Genomic DNA, 27,626 nt, shown 5'->3' with positions numbered 1-27,626 from the left:
CTAAACACTTTCAAAATAACCCTTCAGCGGGGTGAATAGATGCCGGATGACCGGGACGCTCCATGACCTTCCCAAGAGCTTCTGTCGGGAGCAGCGGTTCATTTCTGAGACATCCGTCTGGTGCGGGGGGAATTCGAAGACCCTCTATCTCCGTGCACTGCAGGATGTCCTCCTTCCCATCCATGATGACTGGAAACTCGTCATGTTTTCCCTGACAAAGAGACCAGGGGCTGGTAGGTATGGTTTGAATCTTAATGAACTTTGCGACTCTTCCGGGCTCCAAGCAATTGTGAAGCTTTGCCTTCTCATTGTCTGTAGCTACTATAGACCTAATCATGCCAAACAGGTTCCCCCAGAAGTATCTAGCTCGATGAGCAGCCGATACCGCACTTGCATCAATCTTGACAGGATTCGTCTCCAGGTGGAGAGAAATAGTTTTTTGGAATGCTTTCTCCATCACAACCACGTTCTCGATTAACCAGAAGACTCTCCGATTCTCCGCTGTCTTAAGCAACACTTTATTGAGTAATCGTAGAAAGTCAAAAAACAGTTGTACACTGCCTGCATAAAGGCCTTTCCGGTGCGGGTTAACCACAGATAATTAATTACAAGGACTGCCACTAGTTATCAGATTGAAGTGTCCCCACTCTTTAATCTGTTTCCTGGTTATATTCTGCCCACATATACAATCTGCCCTGGATGGCGTACACGTCCTATCGTGATGGCATCCTCACACACCTCTGATGCCATATATTTCAACGTTGATTCTTTTCTTTTTCAATGATGACTGGGAACTCGTGATGTTTTCCCTGACAAAGAGACCAGGGCCTGGTAGTTATGGTTTGAATCTTGATAAACTTCACGACTCTTCTCGGCTCCAAGCAATCTTGAAGCTTTGTCTTCTCATTGTCTGTAGCTACTAGAGGCCTGTTCATGCCAGGCAGGTTCCCTCAGAAGTATCTGGCTCTATGAGCAGCCGATACTGCACTTGCATCAATCTTGACAGGATTCGTCTCCAGGTGGAGAGAAATTGTTTTTTGGAATGCTTTCTCCATCGCAACCACAACGTCGAATAACCAGAAGACTGTCCGATTCTCTCCTGTCCTAGGCAACACTTAATTTTTTAAATTAAATATTTAATATTAAATAAAACCAAAACTTGATTAAAATGATAAGAAACTAAACTTAAATTCTCCAATATATTATCCCAATCTTCAATGGAAATTCCCAGAGAATCAATTTGCCAAGCCTTTTGTGCCGGAGAACATGTATTATTAAATTTTGCCGAGCCGAGGTGGTCTCCTCATGCTGCTGACACCTTCACAATTTTTCGTCATGCCACTCTGTGGCCTCCTCATGCTGATAACACCTCCACAATCTCTCGTCGTCTTGCTACTCTGTGGCCTCCTGATGCTGCCGCCACCTCCACACTCTGTCATTGTGCCACTCTGCGGTCTCCTGATGCTGCTGTCACCTACAGACTCTGTCATTGTGCCACCCTGTGGGCTCCTGATGCTTCCGCCACCTCCAAACTATATCATCTTGCCACTCTGTGGCCTCCTCATGCTGCTTTCACCTCCACACTCTGTCATTGTGCCACTCTGCAGCCTCCTGATGTTGCCGCCACCTACAGACTGTCATTGGGCCACTCTGTGGTCTCCTTATATGGATTTCACCTCACCACAATGTCATAGAGCCACTCTGTGGACTTCTCATACTGTTCCCACCCTCCCTACTTCATTGCTGGGCCACTATTTAGCATTTTGGGCTTGGCTGACATAATTTATTTGACCCTTCCTCTGATCTGTCTGAAGGAAGGTAAAATGAGACGTACAACGGATCCTGTCTGTGTAGCAGCTGTAAGGCCTGTATGGTCCCATCAGAATTGACTTGTGATTTGGTAGCCAAAAGCAGGAGTGGGTACAAAACACAGAAGACTTGCAAATATTCCGTTCACGTGTCATCTCTGTTTTGGATCCCCTCCTGTTTTTTTGGGCATTAGCAATACTGATGGATTACTGACCAAATGCTGACCGAGTAAAGGCGGATGCTCCACAGACAGGATCTGTTTTTTGTGGGTTATTGTTCTGACGGATCAGAGGAAGGGCAAAATAATCAGTGACGTACACACAAACTTACTGCTGACACCCTCTCCACTCTGTCAGGGGGGCTCTACTTGTATAGGCATTTAATAGAACAGGTTCTGTAGACATCTATGTGGACATTTATGATGACGGTGTAAAAGAAGTGCGCTTCTTCTTGGTGCTAACATCGACCTGTAAGGCTGAGTTCATACTTGAGTTATGTGGTCAGTTTTGGCCCCGTGACTGCCCAAATAAGTGAAGTGTGCAGTGATTCTAAGTGTGACGCCTGCCATCTGCATGTCATACGGACTCACAGTATTATTTCACTACCAAAGCAGACTCCCTATGCAAGGCACAGTGTTCTACACCACTATAAAGGCTCTCTGCAGCCAGGAAATAGCAGTTTTTTTTAAAGTAATTTACCGCAAACCGACTTAAATTTTTTTTTAAAACATTTGCTCATCTCTAATGGACACGAGACCAGCATAGGCAGGCAGCAGGGAGAGCGCAGTGGCATAGCTAGAGTTTGTAGGGCCCATAGAAAAATAAGATGGTCCCCACCACCTAGTGTCAAAACAGCAGCATAAGTAGCAATTAAAAGCATGCATGATTATAATTTATTATTAAAGCGACATTCATTCCATGGCGCTGTACATATGATAAGGGGTGTACATACATAATACAGACAATTGCAATAAGCATGAACAAGACGCATTACAGACTGGTACAGAAGGAGAGAGGGCCCTGCCTGTAAGGGCTCACAATCTACGAGGATAGCACCATATATCTTAAAAAAACATAATTAAGTGCCATAATCGAAAATCGGAGCATTCCTGTACAGTAACTTTTCAATGTGTAAAAAACTTTTTATTCGCCCATGTCCCAGTAACATTTGAGTCCAATCACATGACCTTTCTCAGGCCAGAAGAAACATTACTGGGACATGGTTGCATAAAAAGTTTTTTTGCACATTGAAAAGCTACAGGAGTGCTGTGTTTTTCCTTTTATATTGTTTTGGATACCTCATCTGGATCTGGAACACTGGCACCCATATCCAGTGAATTTTTAAAGGAGTGTTGCCTTTTTCTACTTTCATAATTTGGTGCTAGATACTGTAGTAGAAAGCCACTAACTTATTCCCCACAAAAATGGTACAAATTTCTTGCATTTGACTGAGCTTAATCGTTCTGGTGTTATGAGAAGAGGTGTCTATTAGTGACAAAGAGAACTCTGGGGTCATAGTCACATAAGAGTTAATTCAGATCAATTATCCAGATGTGCAGATAAGTTATGACATAAGTTATGTCATATACATTAAATATATTTTTTAAACCCACTTGGGGGGAGATGCATCATATCCTGCTCTCCAAATAGGGCTTTTTGCTTCTTTTTTGATGTTACGTGTCCCACAATGTTTGGACTTTTTTTTTACACCGCTCACTCCAGTTTTGGAAAGTTGGGCAAGGTTTGCAATGTTGAGGAGCTTTAGGCCCCTTTCACACGAGCGAGTTTTGCACCCGTACTGAATCCGGACCTATTCACTTCCATGGGGCTGTGCACATGAGCGGTAATTTTCACGCATCACTTGTGCGTTGCGTGAAAATTGCAGCATGCTCTATATTGTGCATTTTTCACGCAACGCAGGCCCCATAGAAGTGAATGGGGCTGCGTGAAAATCGCAAGTGCGGATGCAGTGCGATTTTCACGCATGGTTGCTAGGACGAAAGTCTATTCACTGTATTATTTTCCCTTATAACAATAGCATTCAATTGACCTTCTACTAAGCATTCTGTTTTAGTGATGGACGAACATCTGCCGGGGCGGTTCGCGAACGCGATCAAATGTTCGCAAACCGCAAGTTCGCGGCGGGTCCCATTCATTTTAATGGCAGGCGAACCTGAAAAACCTTCAGCTCATATTTGTAGCCAAGAAATAATTACTAGAAGTGCACAAATAGTCCCACAACATGGACAGTGACATACCAGATGTATTATTCAAATTTGCGATCTCCATTTTTTTTTGTTTTCAATGCGAAATATCGGCACTATAATTTTCGCGTACGCACATGCGCAAATGCACTATACAGTACCCAAATGCACTATAAAGAAAGTATATTGGTATATAACACCCCGCTTCAATCAGTTTTTTTGGGGGGACGACTGGTATATCACACCAGTAGAAATTATTTGTTCCAATAACCTTGTCCCTCTATATACCTGCGGTATCGCAGCAGAACCGCACACAACTGCCGCACAATACAAATGCACTATAATATACTTTCTAACATAGAAAGTATATTATAACATTGTACAAGGAAGGCAATCCATTAGAATATACATGAAGATAAAACATAACCTTTAATAATGTTACTATGAGGGTCCATTCACACGTCCGTAAGTGTTTTGCAGATCCGCAAAAACACGGACACCGGCAATGTGCATTCCGCAATTTGTGGACCGCACATCGCCGGCACTATAATAGAAAATGCCTAATCTTGTCTGCAATTGCGGACAAGAATAGGACATGTTCTATTTTTTTGCGGAAACGGAAGCACGGATGCGGAAGTGCGGATCCGCGGATGCGGACAGCACATTCCGGCCCCATTGAAAATTAATGGGTCTGCACCCGTTCCGCAAAATTGCGGAACGGATGCAGACCCATTTTGCGGACATGTGAATAGAAAAGATATCCCTCAAAATGAAAATAAATGAAATTATTAAAGTTAACCAAAAAGCATAGATGTGGTAGGCAATAACAAGTGCTCGGTGGCACTAAATCAGGTGCTCGGCGGCACCCAATCAGAAACCATATGTCCTACCACAATCCGGGGTTCTAGTGTACATTGATGAATCCAGGAGGGAAAGCAAAAAAACATCTATCCCTGGGCTAGATGATGATGTGGTATTGAAGGACAGGGTGGGCAAAGAACTGTCCCTGATATTGCCCTACAGGGGGGTGCTATTCTGGCCCTGATAGCCTAACCACAGACCACCCGCCCTGATAAGAGTGACCCCGTCCGGAACCTTACCCTATATAAAAATGGCCCTATTAAGCCCCTAGCCCCTAGGCCCCTAAGTATATCACACCCCTCTGTGTATCACACCTATCGATAGTACACCTATACTAGTGCTACTTTTGTAGCCCTATTAGCTAGTGTTTGGTGTTCCTAACAGCCTGTCCCTGCCCCACACAGCAACCTCTCCCTACACTGGCAAAACACTGAATGTAAAATGGCGGCCAGATCAGGTTTATTTATAAGATAGGGGGTATGTCCATGTACTGAAATGTCTCAATTGGCTGTCCTGTACCACCTGATGGATGTGTCATGGGTCAAAGTTCTTCACAATGTAAAAGAATATGGCGGGCGCGAATTTCTCCATATGTTCGGCGAATCGCGAACACGCAAAGTTCGCCCCGAAACGACCGCCGGGTGAACCGCAAGGCCATCTCTATTCTGTATTAAAGAATGCTAATATTTTCCCTTATAACCATGTTATAAGGGAAAATAATAAAATTTACAGAATACTGAACCCAAACCCGAACTTCTGTGAAGAAGTCCGGGTTCGGGTCTGGGTACCAAACATGCCGATTTTTCTCACGCACATGCAAAAGGCATTAAAACGCTTTGCACTCGCGGGGAAAAATCATGCATGTTCCCTCAACGCACCCGCATCTTTTCCCGCAACGCCCGTCTGAACCCAGCCTTACTCTAAGTTTCAAACTCATTCCAGTAAGGGGGTGTTGTAAAAAACTGGAGTAACATTTCTAGACTAAAATGTTTAAAGATGCACCAAAATTAACATTTGATAAATTTGGTTTAATGTACACCAATGCAGACTCAGCCAAACTGAATAAAATTTTTAGCTCCTAAATTCACCCCAAGGTATGCTTTGCCTTCCAGGAATTATCCCCTGAATACCAGATTATGTTCCATCTTACATGCCTGTTTTATTATCCAGCTATGTGGGATGCGGCATATTGTGGAACTCCTCTTGTCAAGCTTCCTTCAGTATCAGGCTTTAATAAGACTGCTTGGAACAGGAACATGACACAACATCTCCGGTGTAAGTTAAACATCTTGTGTGTGCTGAGTGCATATCATGTGACCACCAGGAGGGTCCGCAGCCAAAGATTTGCTAACCCTTACAACTATAAATGTCAAGGTTTTTCCTAAGGAAACTACAGCGCTGTGTACATAGAAATTGACAAGGTCTATTTACAGCTTATGTAGCATTATAATTTAAGTTTAATATGACTTTCGCCACTGAGCTTACAAAAGACACGTGCAACATTAGAAACAGATTGTGTGTATTAAAGACATTTTGTGTTGCTGTCTAAATGGAGTATGTCTTGTTAGAGACTCTTAGGGGGTCTTTTATGATCAGAAATACACCTATATTAGACATATTTCTGGCACAGATTGGGGCACAATTAACTTTCTAATAACTAATCTGTGACTTTTCCCCACTCACGCCAGGTCTAATAAAGTGGGCGTGACGTGGGTGAGGAAGGGGACGGGAAACTAGGCTTGTCTCATTAATCATTTTCTACGCCTGTTTTAGGCGTAGAAAATGTTCTAAATGTAAGCAAGGAAGCTGTCTTACATTAAGGCTGACGCCTCTATATAACTTTGGCGGGTCCACTGCCAGAGCAGGGGCTTAAATAAGACCGGCATCTGAAACACTGGTCTTAATAAATGACCCCCTTAAAGCTTTGGTAATACTTGTAGGATCAACATTCATCATGTGTTTTTATGCACCTTTAACATCTACCCTTGACATCAACTTCTTTGTAAAATATTATAACCTTGATGAGTTGGCAGTATGGGCAAAAATGTGGCAAATGAAATGTACTGTTGAAAACTTTGAAATATGATGCATCTAGGCCACCGAAAATAGATTAAAATTGGCAATAACAAACCAACATTGTTGGCAATAACAAACTTGGGTATGCAGATTACAAGTAAGCTAAACAGCAGCACTCAACGCAAAGCAGAAGTTGCCACAGTAAATAGGATTCGAGAAACACAAAGAAAAATAAAACACTACATTCCAATATTACTCCTCTACACATCCCTTTTAAAAAGGACCTTTCACCTCTCTCACATCAGTTTAGTAACTACCTGCATTCCCCATGCAATAATTCTGGAGCATCTATTGCTATGACTTAAAAGTGTTGTCTCATCTTGCCGTTACCAAGGCAAGATGAGACACAGTCCCGATCACCCCCCAGCCGGTGAGCCGCACTCCGGCGCTCGCTGTTTCAGTAGGTCCCATTGCGGTGCATGAGAACTACAGAAAGAGCGTGGCACAGCAAGCTATGCTGTCCACCTAACTCAGAAACAGCATAGCTTGTGCTACACTGTTTGTGTAGTTCTCATGCACCGCAGTGAGAGCTACTGAAACAGCGAGCGCCGGAGCACTCTGCTATTACCCGGCCAGCTGGTGGTTGGGACTGTGTGTGTCCCTGTACAGCCTGCCACTGTCTAATAAGTGCTGCCATTTTGGGTCTCCTCAGCCATCAGCTTACCATGCAGATAACTAATGTGATTCCCATTGGGGACAGCTGGATGCTAATGTCTGGAAAGTGCTGCAGAATATGTCAGCGCTATATAAGTGCGTAAGTAAAGTAAACCAAATGCAGGCATGGCTGTCAGAATGTGGTAAGGGAGAAACCATAAAAAAAAAAACTTTTTTTTTCTTATTGCCTAAATTGATAATTCCTTTGAATGGTTAAAAAAGCTTCGGTTTTCTGGTGTTCTATAAGAATTGAACTATACAGTATATGGAATTATCTCTCTATAGATTGTTAAATTATTTATTCACTATAGGCCGCTATCGTATAACTCTATGGGAAGTTTTCCATTGTGAAATAATGCACCTACAGTACACTTAAGCTGTACTAGCAATAACAGTATAATATATACTGCTATAATATTCAATCCATATGCAATATTTTAAATCATTTCCATTACAGTGTAAATCCGGTTTTGAAGTACACATGCTGATACCTTAGGGAACTGAAATATGTACAGTTCCCAATAGCAAACTCTGGATCAGAATCACTCTTGCTGGGGGCAAGCGTACCTGAATGCTAATACAGTTTTAAATACTCATCATCATTCAGAAGCATGCTAGTCACTTAGTCACATTATTTATAGCATGCGGTGTCAAGAGGTGTGGTAGAGGTTACACTGATCACATTTCAAACAGGGAGCCCGTAGGCAGTAATGACTTTGACGAACCCTAAGCTCGGTGCTCATTCTTTTCTTTTTAAAATTATTTTTATAAAATAAAATAACAAGTATAGACATACCATACAATGTTGTACATTCTCCTGAAAATGTTATAGAGCACATACTCAGATCAGCAAATGATAGAACCAGGTATAACATAAATTGTGTCCACGGTTGCATCCTAAATAAAGACGATCGGAGAAAAGCGCATGTCTCGTACACGGTCAGGTTTATTAACAACATTTCCTATAAATCGGTCTGTCTCATACATACAAACAGTTCTAAATAGTGATGGACGAACATCAGCTGGGACAATTCGCGAACGCGATCAAATGTTCGCAAACCACAAGTTCGCAGTGGGCCCAATTCACTTTAAAGGCAGGCGAACCTGAAAAACCTTTATTGCAGCCACCAAATACTTACAAGAACTGTACAAATCATCCCACAACATGGACAGTGACATACCAGAGGGGGATCAATGGCAAAAATTCCCACAAAAAATATGTATTTTAATCAGGGGCCATTTTTATGCGTCTTAAAGGGAAACTCTCAAAAATGTGGCCTGCTGGAGCCTAGAAAATTTTTATTTTAGGCCACAGGAGTACAGGCTCCGAAAATTAGGCATTCACCTGACAGAAAACATCCAGTAATTATGTGGCTGGAGGTATATTAGACGGTCATTGGATATCAATTTTACTGCAGGCCAGTACAAATAGATGTCAAATACATATGTTTAAAAGAACAAAAAATATAAAATTGGATTAAAAACATGGCTAACGAAATCCCCCCTCTTGAAAAAAAAACAAATGATAATAGTTGAAATTCGATAACACGTGGTCGTCGTCAACAGGTGTTGAATTCCTCCGAGGTCCCAAACATTAGGCATTCACCAGACAGAAAAGAACAAGTAATTATGTGGCTAGAGGTATATTAGAAGGTCATTTAATATAAATTTTACTGCAGGCCAGTGTAGTACAGGCCCCAAACATTAGGCATTGACCGTACAGAAAAGAACAATTGATAATTTGGCTGGAGGTACATTAGGCGGTGACCGTATAATAATTTTACTGTTGGCCAGTTAGATTACAGGACCCAAAAATTATGCATTCACCGTACATAAAAGATCAAGTGATTATGTGGCTGGAGGTATATTAGACAGACATTTGATATCCACTTGTTAAGGGACCAAAAGTAATGGAACAGAATAATAATCATAAATCAAACTTTAACTTTTTAATACTTAGTTACAAATCCTTTGCAGTCAATTACAGCCTGAAGTCTGGAATGCATAGACATCACCAGACGCTGGGTTTCATCCCTGGTGATGCTCTGCCAGGACTCTACTGCAACTGTCTTCAGTTCCTGCTTGTTCTTGGGACATTTTCCCTTCAGTTTTGTCTTCAGCAAGTGAAATGCATGCTTAATCTGATTCAGGTCAGGTGATTGACTTGGCCATTGCATAACATTCCACTTCTTTCCCTTAAAAAACTCTTTGGTTGCTTTTGCAGTATGCTTTGGGTCATTGTCCATCTGCACTGTGAAGAGCCGTCCAATGAGTTCTGAAGCATTTGGCTGAATATGAGCAGATAATATTGCCCGAAACACTTCAGAATTCATCCTGCTGCTTTTGTCAGCAGTCACATCATCAATAAATACAAGAGAACCAGTTCAATTGGCAGCCATACATGCCCACGCTATGACACTACCACCACCATGCTTCACTGATGAGGTGGTATGCTTAGGATCATGAGCAGTTCCTTTCCTTCTCCATACTCTTCTCGTCCCATCAATCTGGTACAAGTTGATCTTGGTCTCATCTGTCCATAGGATGTTGTTCCAGAACTGTGGAGGCTTTTTTAGATGTCGTTTGGCAAACTCTATTGTGTCCTTCCTGTTTTTGAGGCTCACCAATGGTTTACATCTTGTGGTGAACCCTCTGTATTCCCTCTGGTGAAGTCTTCTCTTGATTGTTGACTTTGACACACATACAACCTACCTCCTGGAGAGTGTTCTTGATCTGGCCAACTGTTGTGAAGGGCGTTTTCTTCACCAGGGAAAGAATTATTCGGTCATCCACCACAGTTGTTTTGGCCACGCCTAATGTTTTTGCTATCTCTCTGATGGGTTTGTTTTGTTTTTTCAGCCTAATGATGGCTTGTTTCAATGATAGTGACAGCTCTTTGGATCTCATCTTGAGAGTTGACAGCAACATATTCCAAATGCAAATAGAACACTTGAAATGAACTCTGGACCTTTTATCTGCCCATTGTAATTGGGATAATGAGGGAATAACACACACCTGGCCATGGAACAGCTGAGAGGCCAATTGTCCCATTACTTTTGGTCCGTTAACAAGTGGTAGGCACATATGCAAACTGTTGTAATTCCTACACCGTTCACCTGATTTGGATGTAAATACCCTCAAATTAAAGCTGACAGTCTGCAGTTAAAGCACATCTTGTTCGTTTCATTTCAAATCCATTGTGGTGATGTATGGAGCCAAAAATGTTAGAATTGTGTCGATGTCCCAATATTTATGGACCTGACTGTATATAAGCTTTATATGGTAGCACATAGTCGCCAAATATAGCAGCTAAAAGAAACAAGGGTCTCAAATTATATCAAAGAAACATGTTGTATAATATATGTAATCACATTGCAGAGGCACTGAGCTACCAGAACATACAAAGTTCTAGTCCCCTTTTATAAAACAACACCCGTCAAGGTATTCCTCTAGGGGTGTAATGAGAATTTTAAGCTTTGTTATGGGTTTTATTAGAATGCCAATTGAAATGTGGAGAAACAGGAAATTAGAATTTTTACCAGCATACAGTTTCAAGGGGGTGTTTTATAAAATGATCAAAGGGGGTTTAGTTAAAAGTCAACAGAGGTGTGGTCGATTCTAAAACAATCTTTTAAGCATAGACCTGGCTTTGAGGGGGCACGTCTCACAATGATGAATTGTGTCTTTCCTGATTCCATTTCTGGAGCATACCCGGCCTTCTCCGTGTCTCTGTGGGGGGAACTACCCCAGGGAAATGCTGTCCTTGTATTATTCTGCTCTCACTTCCTGTGGCCCTGCTCCCTTTCCCTTCCTGTTCCCCAAATAAAAAGGTCTTTATTACTTTTTCTTGAAAGTGCAGGAATTTTCCTCTGTTTCCTGCACTTCTGTATATTACAAAAGCATTATAGAGGGCAATTTGCGTCAGGTGCAATGCCTATTTTTTATACCATGCCCGAGTTTTGCGGAGGGCAGTGTATGGGTGCAATACCTTGTCTGACAGATCCACCCCTCCCATAAACTTATTATAGTCCTGGATGCACACAGGTTTGGGGACTGATTCTGTGGATCCATGAACTGGAACAGGTGTGGATCTGTCAGCATGTATGGTAGTAAGTACAAAGATGTCACGCTTGTCTTTGTACCTAATAAGCATCATGTTATCACTTCAAACTGCCCTGCTTTCCCTCACTCTTATTCTTTGGTCTATAAAATTTTTAGGCAGATGTTTTTGGTTTCGTCTGATAGTTCCGCATGCAACAGTGTCTCTGGGCATTTCAGTAGTGGAACACTTGTGTAGAAGTTGTCAAGGTACAAGTTGTACCCTTAACCTAGCAGGGGGTGAATCAAGTCCCATACTATTTTGCCTGCTATTCCAAGGAGAGGGGGGCACTCTGGGGGTTAAATTTTTTAATCTTTTCCATCATAAACTCTAAATTTATGTGTATAGTCACTTTGGTTTTCACATAGTTTGTAGAGTTTGATGCCATATCTGGCCCGTTTGTTGGGCAGGTATTGGCAAAAATGCAGTCTGCCCTTGAAGTGCACAAGGGATTCATCAATGGACAGATGCTTTTGGGGGGTGTATACCTGGGCAAACTTGAGATTATAATGATCTATAATGGTCTGAATTTTGTATAAACGATCGTATCCAGGATCATTAGGGGGTGGACAATCTGCATTATTGTTATAATGTAGAAATTTCAGGAGACTTTTGAATTGGGTCCTGGACATAATGGTGCGGTATATTGGCGTGTGATGTAAAAGGTCATTACTCCAATATGACCGTAGTGATGGTTTTTAAATTATCCCCATATTAAGTATTAGACCCCAAATTTTCATTTCCAAAGGGGTCATGGGAGTCCACTGAAGGGGTCTTGTATAGTATGAGTTGGGGTGGGCGGCTAAAAATTGATTGGCATAAATATTAGTTTGCTCCACCATCATGTCTATCAATTCATCAGAAAAAAAAAGTGGAAAAAATCAGCTTCCGTGAACCCTGCAGTGTTCACATGAATGCCTGTAGTGGCCGTAATGTCCGGCAACTGTGGTACAAAGTTAGTAGCAGAAGTCCGGCTGGGGTCATTTGTAGAAGCTGATGTGCTGCTAACTCTACTGCGTCTGTGAGAGGGTTCGTCAACTGATGAATCAGAAGAAGAGCTATACATAAGAAAAGATTCTTCTTCTACACTGTCAGAGTCAGACTCTGAGGCTAGTATGGCATAAGCCTCCTCGGCGCTGTACACCCGTTGAGACATTTTGTAAATTTGTAAAATTTATATATATATATATATATATATATATATATATATATATATATATATATTTTTTTTTTTTATTCAGAAAAAAAAAAAGAAAAGTGCTCCAAAATCAGTGGAGCTTTATATCACTGGTGACAGAAATTTGTTACTGCTGGCAAATTCAGTGACAAGGACTGGTCACAGATAGAAGATCGAGGTTCGGAGGTATGGGGGGGGGTTTGAAGCAGAGTATTTATAATCGGAGACAAGTACGGACGTCCACAATATATATATATATTTTTTTTTTTTTCCAATAAACGTCCAACTTACCCTAAAATTAGAGCTCTAACATTGATAACTTCCTAACTAACCCTAATGATTTGCCAAAAACAGGTTACTGACAGGTTACTGACAGTATAGATGACAGTGACTAGGGTGCTGATGTACTGTCGCTATTGGCAGACAGCACACAGTGACCGGCACAGGGGACAAATGAGGGGTGATGAGGGTCACAGGGGACAAATGAGGGGTGATGAAGGGCACAGGGGACAAATGAGGGGCACTTTTGGAGTGTGTTTTTCCCCAAAAATTTTTAACAGGTCTGTTTTACGGGTCTGTTTCATGGGTGTACAGCGCCGAGGAGGCTTATGCCATACTAGCCTCAGAGTCTGACTCTGACAGTGTAGAAGAAGAATCTTTTCTTATGTATAGCTCTTCTTCTGATTCATCAGTTGACAAACCCTCTCACAGACGCAGTAGAGTTAGCAGCACATCAGCTTCTACAAATGACCCCAGCCGGACTTCTGCTACTAACTTTGTACCTCAGTTGCCGGACATTACGGCCACTACAGGCATTCATGTGAACACTGATTTTTTCCACTTTTTTTTTCTGATGAATTGATAGACATGATGGTGGAGCAAACTAATATTTATGCCAATCAATTTTTAGCCGCCCACCCCAACTCATACTATACAAGACCCCTTCAGTGGACTCCCATGACCCCTTTGGAAATGAAAATTTTTTGGGGTCTAATACTTGCAAAAGTTCCATGCAAATTGTGCCAGCTCTGGCCACAAGTCAAGCCTGCACACCCAGGAGTCCAGGGGTTCCTCGCTTCTCAGAGCGTCCACATCGGCCGTTAACCCGATGTAGTCGGACACCTGACAGTCTAGGAGTTCCCTGAGGCTGGATCCGGAGGGCGGCTGTCGATGGGTTGGCTGCAAGAATGATCTCATATCCGAAGTGACCAACACCTCTTCAAACCGCCCTTTTCTTGCATGCACTGTAGGATTGGTACTCGCAACCGTTTTTCTGTGGGTGGAAATTCCTCTGCCAGTGCCAGCAACAACATAATGCAGCATCTCTCACAGCAAGGTCTGGAAATGCTGCATTCTGACAGCCCTCTGTGATGCTGGTAGCATGTCCGCCATTTTGTGTTTGTATCAGGGGTCTAAGTACGTTGCCACCCAGTACTGGTCCTTTCCCTTTATGCTTTTTATACCGGGGTCCTTCTTCAAACACTGGAGCATGAAGGCCGCCATTTGCACTAAATTGGAAGCAGTGGAGTGGCCTGGCTCCTGCTCATCGCCCAGGAGAATGTCGTCCTCGGTCTCCTCCCCCATCCATGGACAACACCAGGGATCCCAGAAAAGTTTAAAGCCTTCTCCTCTCTATCTCCTCCTCCTCCTCCCCTCAGGCACCATCCTCCTCTGACTCCTCTTCATACTCCTGCTGACTTGTCTCAGATGGAGTAGCCCCCCTGGGAATTCATTAAGCATTGAGACTTCCTCATCTTCCTGCTCCTGCTCCTCGACGGCTTGATCAATGACACAACGAAATGCATGCTCCAGAAAGAAGGCGTAAGGCACGATGTCACTGATGGCGCCCTGGCTGTGACTGACCAGTTTGGTGATCTCATCAAATGGCCGCAGAAGTCTGCATGCGTCGCGCATGAGCAGCCACTGGTGTGGTGAAAAAAAACAAGCTCCCCAGAACCTGTCCTGCCGCAGAGTTTGTACAGGTAGTCGTTAACGGCACATTTCTGCTGGAGAAGCCTATCAAGCATATACAAGGTGGAGTTCCAGCGCATCGGACAGTCACAAATCAGACGTCTGACGGGCAAGTGGTGTCGCCCCTGAACGTCATCAAGGCGAGCCATGGCCGTGCAAGATCTTCTAAAATGGGCAGAGATTTTCCTGGCCTGCGGCAAGACGTCTTGTACCATGGGGTACTTGACAACGAATCGATGCACGACTAAGTTCAGGAACGTGTGCCATGCATGGCACGTGTGTCATTTGGCACTGATTCAGCGCGCTCAGCAGATTGGCACCGTTGTCGCACACTACTTTACCAACTGTCAAATTGAGCGGGGTTAGCCACTGATCGGCCTGTGACCGCAGAGCTGAAAGGAGTGCAGGACCGGTGTGGCTCTTGGCTTCCAGGCACAACAGCCGCAGCACAGCATGGCAACGTCTCACCTGGCACGTCGAATAGGTTCTGGGGAGCTAGGGGGGTGCTGCGGAAGAGGCGGTAGCAGTGGAAAAGGAGGAGTCAGCCGAGGAGAAGACGGAGGATGGAGTAGGAGGAGGGGAAGAAGAGGCAGGGCTGCATGAAAACCGTGGCGGTAACACCAAATCCACACGGGTGCCACGGGTTACATGATTGACAGCCGTCAGAAGGTTCACCCAGTGGGCAGTAAAAGTTATGTACCTTCCCTGCCCGTGTTTGCTAGACCACGTGTCTGTGGTCAGATGTATCTTGGCAGCGACACTGTGTGCCAAAGATACATTCACTTGCCGCTGAACGTGACCATATAGCTCTGAGATGCCCTTCTGGGAGAAATATTTCCTTCCGTGGACCTTCTATTGCGGTGTGCCAATGGCCACAAATTTGCCAAAGGCCTCCGAGTCCACCAATTTATATGGCAGTATTTGGCGGGCTGGCAGTTCCGACAAGCCAGTGGTCAGCTGTTGGGCAAGAGGATTATCCGGCGTCATCATTTTTTTACGCTCGAACATTTGGGCCACGGAAGCCTGCCTTGTGACAGATGAACGTGACAACGGCACGGTGGACGGTGGAGTGGAGGAGAAATGGGAGGAGAGAGGAGAAGAGGCAGGACGTGGAGCACCAGGAGTGTGGCTTTGTGGGTTCTGACGGCGTTGCTCCCACTGGGGTTGGTGATGGGAGGCCAGGTGCCTTCTTAAGGCAGTCGTCCCTAAGTGAGTGTTGGGCTTACCGCGACTTAAGCGTTGACAGCACAGGCTGCAAATGGCAACACTATTATCAGCAGCTGACAAGTTAAAAAAACACACTGAGGAGCCATGTGCCGGCATCCTGGGAGCGCAAGATGTGACCGTGCATGGTGGATGGCTCGCTCCAGATACATTTGCAGTCTTCTTTTTGCTGACCTGGGTACTGTTGTCAGACCGCTGGGTGGCGGCCGTTGCTACCTCCTCTTCTTCATCCGATGCCAAGAATGGCTGCGCATCGGTAAGGTCTGCGAATTGATGGGAAAATAATTCCTCTGACTCGAGTGGAGGGGCTATGGTGGTGGTGGTGTCTTTGGGGATGCATACAGCAGAGAGTGAGGGGGTGCAGATACAGAGGATGAGGAGGGTGCAGAAGCGGAAGGCTGAGTGAGCCACTCAACCAACTCTGGTGCGTCCTTTGACGTAATCGCACACACCTTCTCCAACTTCCCACTTAGGCTCCGGCCTAGTGCACCTGCCCGACCCCTACCTCCCCTGCGGAATGGCCGGCCTCTTCCTCTGCATGTCATTTTCAAAATGACCCTGTGACAAAGTCCCTATAGAAGAGCAGTATTTGCGGAAGCAGGTATATAGAACCGCTTAATGATTATTTGCTGGAAGCAGGTATATCAAACCCCTCAATAATTTTTTTTGGGGGGGTAACTGGTATTTCACATCAGTTCAAATTATTTGTTCCAATAGCGTTTGTCCCTCTGTATAGCTGTGGTATCTCAGCAGAACTGCACACAACTCCTGAAAATTACAAATGCACTATACGGAAAGTATATTCTAGGTATATCACACCCCTGCCTCAATCAGTTTTTTGGGGGGCAAATGTTATATATCTCCGGTGGGATCTGCTTGTCATGCCAGTAACGTTGGAAACCATCAGGACCATCAAGGTTAAATCTTTTCTCCTCAGAGAATAAAACTTTCTTCCACCTTTGAATGTCCCATGTTTGGTGCTCTCTTGCACAGTCCAAACGAGCAGTTCTGTGACATTCAAGGAGACGAGGTCTTTGAAGACTTTTTTTGTTTTTGAAGCCCTTCAGTCTCAGATGCCGTCTGATGGTTATGGGGCTGCAGTCAGCACCAGTAAGGGCCTTAATTTGGGTCGAGGATCGTCCAGTGTCTTGACGGACAGCCAATTGGATCCTCCGGCTCAGTTCTGATGAATTTTTTTGGGGTCTTCCACTTGACTTTTTTGTTCCATAACCCTCAGGATCATTTAAGAAAGTCTTACTGCGTCCCACCTCAGCAGCGATGGCGCGCTGTGAGAGACCCTGCTTATGCAGTTCAACAACCCGACCACGGTCAAAAACGGAGAGTTTTTTTGCCTTTGCCATCACAACGTTTGACTACCTGACAGAAAATGACAATGAATCCACATCTTTGCACAGATTTGGCCTTTTAAAGGCATGTGGTCCTAAAATTTGGATCAGCTGAAAAACAGCCTGTTTTAGTTTAATCGTTATTTTCAATTAACTGAATGCTCAAAAAATGTTTAGTCTCACTCTCATTTCTTCTTATTGCATGTTGAAGCTCTACTTGGAACCTTGTTAAGATCCAACAATGTAAAATATGATTTTTCAAGTGGTCTTAAACTTTTCATCAGGACTGTATGTTCCTTTTGGCATACATTTGGCTGCTATGTATACATTGGAAAGAGCAAATAAATAAAACCAAAAAACATATCACTTACAAGAGCGTGTGTACAACATGAAAAACAAAAACCATAGTTGTGCAGCAGAAGTCCAGTAGTGTTGAGTGCGAATATTCAAATCACGAATTTTAATCGCGAATATTGCCACTTCGAGAGTTTGCGAATATTTAGAATATAGTGCTATATATTCGTATTCGCGAATAGTGTTGATCGTTAATATTCTAATCGCTAATTTTTATTGCGAATATATTACATTGTCTATTTTCGCAATCAAGTAAATAATGACTGGAGATCACGAATTCTCAAATTTGCTAATTTATGGCGAATATTCGGCCAAAAATTAGTGAAATATCGCAAATTCGAATATTGCCTATGCCACTCATCACTAGAGTCCAGTCTTTATAGATGTTTTACCTTTTAAAATCAAGGGGATCCTGCCAAAAACAAAACGCATAACATGGGTTATAGCAGGGGTAGGCAACCTCCGGAACTCCAGCTGTTGTGAAACTACAACTCCCAGCATGCATACATGCTCTGCTCTTTTTAGAACTCTCTTAAAAATGAATGGAGCATGCTGGGAATTGTAGTTTCACAACAGCTGGAGTGCCGGAGGATGCTAATCCCTGGGTTATAGGTTTACTTCCAATTGCAGATGTATGCAACTTTGTACCGTGAGGAAGATTAATGTCCTCATCAAACTCAATGCTGTGTGGAGGGCTTGTTACAGCCAAAGTCAATAATGAGAGAATTCCACGGCACTCAATGTACTTCCATAAGGTCAATACTGTATTTATCAAAATACCTTATGTTGCTCCACACAACATAATCCATAGATATTTGCAAAACACTCATATATGAATTGGACATTTAGGTCCTAATTAGAGATGAGCGAATTTCTTGAAATTCTTTTGGGGTACGAATCGGTTCTACCTGAGACAAATATACTCCAGTTGCTCTGAAAGTTGATATATAGCACTATAGCACTAGTCTGGTCTCCTAGGATTTATAATTTTTTTTTTGGAAAGACTGTAGGATGAGAGTGAGAGAGAGAGAAAGCCTAGTATGCTGCTTTTGGGTTTCTGTTGTGTAAGGGGTATGCTTCATCATTAGTATGTGTGTGGAGATCAATTGTTTCCTATTTTTTATCTACTAAGTTTTTGGTGGTAGCCTCAAACTATTCAACAGTGCTTTTTCATAATAAGATTTTCTCCTCGAGGTAGCCTCAAACTGTTCAGTTAGTCCTTTTTAATAATAACATTTATTATTTAATGCTGTGCCTGTGTCCCCACATAATGCTTTTCTGAACAAGAGACATGCAAGCTAGAAAAATAGAGTGTCTCTTACCAGGAAGCAGGCTTTTTTCTGGGTAACTACCCTTTAGCAGAGCTGAGCAAAGGAAAATTTGCTTGGCTGCTCAAGAGGCCTTAGTTGGGGTACTATTTCATCTTATGGAAGGCATTGAATATGCATGAGGAGAATTGTAGGCCAGTCAATGCTCCTCTGGGTTTCTGGGTAAATTATATGAAAATTAGCACATCTTACATCTGCCGGCATCAGATAGGCTTAGGAAAGCTAATTTGAATATCTTTTCCAGAAACTCAGAGAAGTGTTGCCTGGCCTACAATACTCAATACTCCGTGCACATACTACAAGTGCTAGGTACTCTCTGTAATGAGAAAGATTACCCCCCCAACAACTCATATTTATTGCCTACACATCCAGAGTAGCATACTACTATATTCTCTCAACAAATCACAAAAAAATGGATTTGTTAGAATCAGAACCTTTTGGGAAATTATGGACGAATTCTAATTTGGCAATATAAGTATGATGTGATGTGTTTCATGTGAGCAGTCTGGATCCCTTTGTATGCCCTTATGTTATGTGAGCTAAGTTTTAATGCGCACGTACAGCCTAATTTCCGTGAAACATACTCTATTTAGATGGAAAGAGATGGTTATGGAATGGAAGTTAGTAAACATATGTGAGAAACGCAATGTACCTGGGAAAAACTCTAGTGTGGAAAGAACTGAAAGATTCAGCAGTTGTCCTGGTTGGAGTTCAAACCCATGACCCAAATGTAGTCTCTTAAAAAGTGTAACTCTTTTTCAATACATACTGGGCCAGATTTATCATTACTCTGACATTTCACTCCACTTTAACATATGGCTAAAGTCAGTTTTAGCCAAGTCAGATTTATGATCGGCCCTTTAAGACTGTAATAAATGTGGTTTGACGGTAGCAGTTTATCCGTCAGTAAGCAGCTTTACAAAAGTCGCACATCTTTACGAAAAAGTCGCACGTTTTTATGAAAAAGTTGCATGTTCTATTAAAAAGTCTCATAAGATAAGCATGGTCCTCACCATGAAATTGCGACTTTTTTGCGACTTTTTTGCGACTTTTTAAATAGTCCCAATAGTAAATCTGTCTAGAGATTCATTTACATAAGAAAACACGCCCACTTTCAGAAAACTGGCGAGCATAGTGCAGAGCAGAAAAAAGTTGCAAATTTGTGCGCAGTTTTAGCGTTTGGGACTTTTTCACTACATTATTCTGACCTGAGCTAATGATAAATCTGGCCCACTGTATTTATCTGCTCTGGCATCACTAATTGTTTGCATATTAACCTCTTAACGACACAGGATGAGAATACTTGTCCTAAACTGCCGTTTCGAACACTGTACCCCCTCGAACAGTGCAGGGGCCGGTTGTTACTGAGAGCTGGGCCCTGCTGTGTCAGATGCCACGAGCATGTACTGTACTGCACTGAATTAGGGAACAAACCCTGAAAACTTAAGGTCCCACAGTAAGACAAAAAAATAAAAAAATACCCTTTCTCCTCATCAAGCCATGTACAATAATTTTTTTTTACAAAACGCGTAATACAAGCGATCACAAAGTTGTATCTACCCCAAAATGATACCAATGAAAATGTCTCCTCATCCTGCAAAAAACTAGCTTTCACACAAGATCATCTCCAGAAAATGTTTTAAAAATATGGCTTTCAGAAAATGGTGACGCAAAAACATGATTTTTTCTTTCACAAATGCTTTGTGAATTTAGAACCTATATTTGGAATGGAAAAAAAACCAGACTATCACTATCCCTTCTCTCAAGGCCATTAGGTAGTGGAGGAATAGGCCTCCCTGATCCGGAACTCTACGGTAAAGCAATCCTCTTGTCTAGAGCGGTGGAATGGTTACGTTTCAACTCGGATAAGCAATGGGTCCCTCTTGAACAACATTTAATAGGCATCCCCTTGCGCTCCCTACTTCTAGGGTACCCTAACTTACCCTCTACTCCCCTTTCCTCATACCCTGTGCTTCGGGACACTCTGGATGCTTGGAAATGGCTTTGCGTCTCACACTGCGCTGTGCCCTTTCCATCTCCTCTCCTCCTGGTCAGGGATATAGTGGGCACAACCACTCCAATTAGGCTCAATTCTACCCCACGGGAATTGAGGGAATCCTCTGTTCCATTAACCTCATTCATAGAGCCCGAAGGTAAAACTATGGGTATGAGGCAAATGGAGAAGGCTTTGAACCCCAATCCCTGTGGCTTACCGCTAATCCCTTTTATCAGATCCTTTATGCTAAATAATAATTTAAAGGGCCAGCTACTTCGTCCGCTGGGATGGTTGGAGTCTTTGATAACGGATCCGAAACCCCCCAAAAAGTTAGTCTCACAATTATACAACAGACTGAGGTCAGGCCCCTTACTCACCAAGCCGGCATTCATTTATAGTTGGGAGAAAGACTTAAGTAGAGAACTTCCCCTTCCTATTCTCCCTAAACTTTTTAGGTCCATCCAAAAAGTCTCCAGGTGTGTCTGGATCCAGGAGAATAGCTACAAACTCCTCATTAGGTGGTATATGACACCAGACAGATCCTGCTTGTTTTTCAAAGATACGTCTGAAAGATGCTGGAGGTGTCATGGGGAAAGGGGAACCTTTTTTCACATTTGGTGGGATTGTCCCTTAATTAGGAGTTGGTGGAACGACATTTTTCGAATGAGTAATCGAATCTGCCACACTTCCATACAAGCGTCGCCTTCCAAGGCCCTATTTTCTTACTTTGAAGAGGAAGATTGATCCCCCCCCCCCCCTATCTTTTAACATCTGCTTATTGCGGCCCAACTTATTATCCCAAAATTCTGGTTACAGACTTCACTTCCATCAATTGAACAATGGAAACTGAAAATAGACCAGCTCTATTGTTTTGAGGAGCTGTCAGCTTGGGAATCACGTACTCATGCTCGATTTGTGAAGCAGTGGCATCTATGCTCTGCTCATAGATTTTCACCCAACACACACCCTCACTAACTGACAGTTGTTTACTAATTATTAGCTACACCTGCATCCTATCTCATATCTGGGCCGAGTTTTTTGGTATTTTGGCTTCCTCCTACCCAGGCCTTTCGAGATCTGATTTGTTGCTCCAATTAAATTGAAGTTGTCTTGCTTATGCCTCACCAACCAGGTGATACAATGCTCTGTAACTGATTGCTTGATATATGTACTTCAGGGTGCCCCTGATCTTACACAAACCTAGTGATGTATTACTCTGTATGATTCTGTACTATTCTGTACTAATGTTAATTTTTACCTGTTTTGGTAAATAAAAAATTTATAAATAAATAAATAAATGCTTTGTGTAAAAGTGGCAAAACGTTAAAAAACTATGTAAAATTGGTATCTCTGTAATCAAACTGACAAGCAGAATAAAGATAACCTGTAATTTTTCCCACACGATGTTCACCACAATTACAAAACCCAAAAAGCAACAGCAAGAATAAAAAGTTATCAAAAAATCATACCCCAAAAATAGTACTAATAATGATGACATCTCATTCCACAAAAAATAAGTCCTCATACAACTCCATTGAGAGAGAAATAAAAAAAATATGTATGGTTGTTAGAGAATGGCTGCACCCGGAGGCTGTTCAATAGCCACATGGCACTAGGGCTGCAGCTATCTACTATTTTTGTAATTGAGTATGCTATCAATTAATCCAACGATTAATCAAGTACCCTAATAACAAAAAACTAATTAGGGTACTTTCACACTAGCGTTTTTCTTTTCCGGTATTGAGTTCCGTCACAGGGAAAAAGTTTTATCCTAATGTATTCTGAATGGAGAGCAATCCGTTCAATATGCATCAGGATGTCTTCAGTTCAATCCCTCTTACATTTTTTGGCTGGAGAAAATACCGCAGCATGCTGCAGTTTTCTCTCCGGCCGAAAATCCTGAACACTTGCCAGAATGCCGGATCCGGCATTAATTTCCATTGAAATGTATTAATGCCGGATCCCATACTAAGTGTTCCGGAAAACCTGCGCAGACCTTTAAAAATGAGAAAAAAAAATACCGGATCCATTTTTCCGGATGACAACCGGAAAGACGGATCCGGTATTGCAATACATTTGTCAGACGGATCCGTATACGGATCCGTCTCACAAATACATCCGTTTGCATCCGTTTGCGACGGAACTGCCTGCCGGAATCCTCTGCTGCAAGTGTGAAAGTTCTCTTAAAAGAGCGTTTTTCTTTCTAAAAACTCATCAGCCGCCCCCCCCCCCCCCCCCCCCCCCCCCGTTGCCCCCTCAGTACCATCAGCTGCCCCCTCAGTGCCATCAGCTGCCCCCTCAGTGCCATCAGCTGCCCCCCCAGTGCCATCATCTGCCCCCCAGTGCCATAAGCTGCCCCCTCATTGCCATCAGCTTCCGCCGAGTGCCATCAGCTCCCCCCTAGTGCCATCAGCTCCCCCCCATTGCCATCAGCTGCCCCTCCAGTACCATCAGTTTCCCCCCCAGTGCCATCAGTTGTCCCCCCAGTGCCATCAGCTGCCCCTCCCGTGCCATCATCTCCCCCCCAGTGCCATCATCTGCCCCTCCAGAGCCATCATCTGCCCCTCCAGTGCCATCAGCTGCCCCTCCAGTGCCATCAGCTGCCCCCTAGTGCCATCAGCTGCACCCCAGTACCATCAGCTGTTCCATCAGTGCCATCATCTGCCCCCAGTGCCATAAGCTGCCCCCTCAGTGCCATCAGCTTCCCCCCTAGTGCCATCAGCTCCCCCTAGTGCCATCAGCTCCCCCTAATGCCATCAGCTGCCCCTCCAGTACTATCAGTTTCCCCCAATGACATTAGTTGCCCCTCCAGTGCCATCATCTGCCCCTCCAGTGCCATCATCTGCCCCCTCAGTGCCATCAGCTGCCCCCTCAGTGCCAACAGCTTCCCCCCCTCAGTGTCACCAGCTTGCCCCCTCAGTGCCACCAGCTTGCCCCCTAGTGCAATCAGCTGCTACTCCAGTGCCATCAGGCTCCCCCCAGTGCCACCAGCTTGCCGCCTCAGTGCCACCAGCTTACCGCCTCAGTGCCACCAGCTTGCCGCCTCAGTGCCACCAGCTGCCCCCCAGTGCCACCATCTCCCCCTCCTAGCCATGTCTCCAGCGCCAGTACTTACCTTTCCTGTAGGGTCGCTGCTCCACAGCTCCTCATCTTCTCCGCATGCTGCTCCTGACGTCACACAGCATTGGGTCATAGTGCGCACTTACGTGCACTATAACCTGACGATGTGTCAGAATACAGTACAGGGCAGCGTGGTTAGGGCCGGCGGGTGACCACGGAGTGGTGAGTAATAGCGAGCACTTCACTCCTGCTCTGTGGTCACGTGACACAAACGAATCCTTGATGCATCGAGGATTTTTTTTGTGTCAAATTACTCGATTCAGTCGAGTAATTGTTTCAGTTGTATCGAATTACTCGATTCAGTCGAGTAATTGTTTCAGCTGTATCGAATTACTTAATTAAATCTAGTAATTTTTTCAGCCCTATATGGCACCCATAAACAAATCCAGCAAAATGTGCGCTGCAAAGGCCAAAAGATGATCTTTCCCTTCTTAACCCTGCAGCATACCCAAACAGCAGTTTTCATCCAAATTTATGGCATTTCCAGACCCTTTAGAACCCACTTAACAATTTATGTGGTGTTTCTCAGATGGCGCAAGCTGGGCACAGCATACTGGGCACTGAAATACCATATCTGTGGAAAACTTGCAATTTTTTCAGTTTGCAAAGTTCCCTGCTCATTAATTTTAGCAAAACACCTGTGGTGTCAAAATACTCATTCAGCACCTTGATAAATAACTTGAGGGGTGTTGTTTCCAAAATGGGGTAACTTATAGGGGAATTTCACTGTACGGGTACCTTAGGGTCTCTGCAAATGTGATGAGCACCTGAAAATCATTCCAGCAAAATCTGTGCTTCAAAAGCCAAATGACGCTTCTTCCCTTCTGAGCCTATGTGGCCACAAAGCAGCTTACGTCCATGTTTATGGCATTCCCATACCCAGTAGAATCTGCCTATGAATTCAAGTAGTATGGTGTGAGTCTCAGATGTGTAGGTGTAGTTTCCGATATAAGGTCATTTCTCGGGGGTTCCATTTATTATTTCACAGAGCCAGAGCCTCTATAAAAGGTTAAGTCATCAGTATTAAAATCTCGGAAAACCTTTTTGATGAAAACAGGCCCAGTCTTGAAGGGGGGGTTAAAAAAAATTCCAGCAACATAAAATCTTCTGCTGATGTCTTCCATTGTACTGTCACAGAACCATGAACCAGACGTACAACAAGAGATAAGTGAAAATAAGAAGGCTTTATTGAAAATAAAGCTGTAAAGCAAAAGTCCAAACGGATGGTGAAACCGAGCAGAGTCTTTGCGAAGCCAGAGGTCAGGAACCAGAAGGGTAGTCAGACGAAGCCAGGATCAGGAACCAGCAGGGTAGTCAGACGAAGCCAGGATCAGGAACCAGCAGGGTAGTCAGACGAAGCCAGGATCAGGAACCAGAAGCAGCAGCAGTCTTAGAAGCATGTGAACACAAGAGGACCAAGCAAGGAACTGAAGCCACAGACCTCCTATATATATGAGCTAGGCATCCAGCTCCTCCCAGTGGGAAGGAGGAGCCGCAGGGTGGAAGGCTACAAGAAACCCAGAAACCAAGATGGCCGCCAGCACATGTCAAACGAAGGAGAACAGCAAGAAAGTAAGACCATGACAGTACCTCCCCCTCAAGGGCCCCTCCTCCGCGGAGCACAAAACGGTTTCTGAGGGAAGCGTGCGTGGAAGGCTCGGAGCAAGGCAGGAGCATGGACATCTGCGGAGGGAACCCAGGAACGCTCCTCTGGACCATAACCACGCCAATGGACCAAAAACTGCAACCGACCGCGGACCAGGCGTGAGTCCAGGATATTGCTCACCTCATATTCCTCACGATTGCCCACTTGGACCGGACGAGGCCGAGGAACCGAGGAAGTGAAACGATTACACACCAGTGGCTTCAACAGGGAGACATGAAACACGTTGGAGATCCGCATGCCAGGAGGAAGCGCAAGGGCATAGGCTACCGGGTTTACCCTGCGAAGCACTCGGAAGGGACCAACAAAGCGAGGCGCCAGCTTGGGAGTGGGCACTCGAAGGTTGAGGTTGCGGGTGGACAACCATACACGGTCTCCGACCTGGTAGGAAGGAGCAGGCGCTCGTCTGCGATCAGCCTGGAGTCTCTGGCGCTGCGCAGAGACCTCAAGGGACTTCTGGATCTGTACCCAAGAAGCACGTAGGACGGAAAGGTGATCCTCCACAGCCGGAATATCCTGGGGAGAGAATACCTCCGGTAACACGGCAGGTTGGAACCCATAATTGGCCATGAAGGGAGACGTCCCAGAGGAAGAGTTCACCGCCGTGTTCCTGGCAAACTCAGCCCAAGGCAGGAGGTAACATAGTAACATAGTAACATAGTACATAAGGCCGAAAAAAGACATTTGTCCATCCAGTTCGGCCTGTCATCCTACAAGTTGATCCAGAGGAAGGCAAAAAAACCCTGTGAGGTAGAAGCCAATTTTCCTCACTTTAGGGGAATAAAAAATTCCTTCCCGACTCCAATCAGGCAATCAGAATAACTCCCTGGATCAACGACCCCTCTCTAGTAGCTATAGCCTGTAATATTATTACACTCCAGAAATACATCCAGGCCCCTCTTGAATTCCTTTATTGTACTCACCATCACCACCTCCTCAGGCAGAGAGTTCCATAGTCTCACTGCTCTTACCGTAAAGAACCCTTTTCTATGTTTGTGTACAAACCTTCTTTCCTCCAAACGCAGAGGATGTCCCCTCGTCACAGGGGGATCGGAGGTCAACCCAATTGTCTTGGTGATCGGAGACATAGCAACGAAGGAATTGCTCCAAGGCCTGATTGGATCGTTCTGCGGCCCCATTGGACTGAGCGTGGTAGGCCGAGGAGAAGGAGAGATGAATCCCCAACTGGGAGCAAAAGGCGCGCCAGAACCTGGACACAAACTGACTCCCCCGATCCGACACAATCTCCTTGGGCAAACCGTGCAACCGGAAGACCTCCCTGGCAAAAATCGTGGCCAACTCTTGTGCAGAGGGTAACTTCTTGAGAGGAACACAGTGGCACATTTTGGAAAACCGATCCACAATCATGAGAATGACCGTATGGCCTCGGGATGCAGGGAGGTCCACAATGAAATCCATCCCCAGGTGTGACCATGGGCGCTCCCCGGTGGCTATGGGTTGCAGAAGGCCCAACGGAAGGTGCCGAGGGGACTTACTCTGGGCACAAACGGAGCATGCCGCTACATATGCGGCGATGTCGGAACGTAGGGAAGGCCACCAGAACAGACGTGAAACAGCCCAGGACAGCTGATTCTTTCCAGGATGCCCCGCGGTCTTGGAGTTATGGTAGGTTCGCAACAACCGAGTGCGCAACTCCTCAGGCACAAAACATCTGCCTATGGGTCTCCCAGAGGGAGCACCAGATTGAGCCGCCAAAATCTGCTCACCCAGGGGAGAGGTCAGGC

General features: G+C 44.3%; 1 pseudogene; it reads right to left on the bottom strand.

The window, feature by feature from the left end:
- Positions 1–24,248, bottom strand: LOC120999074 (annotated as a pseudogene).
- Positions 24,249–27,626: the final 3,378 nt, after the last annotated feature.

The sequence above is a fragment of the Bufo bufo genome, chromosome 4 (genome assembly GCF_905171765.1).
Source record: "Bufo bufo chromosome 4, aBufBuf1.1, whole genome shotgun sequence".
In the NCBI taxonomy this organism is placed as follows: Eukaryota; Metazoa; Chordata; class Amphibia; order Anura; family Bufonidae; genus Bufo; species Bufo bufo.
This window is presented reverse-complemented; position numbering and strand designations above follow the sequence as displayed.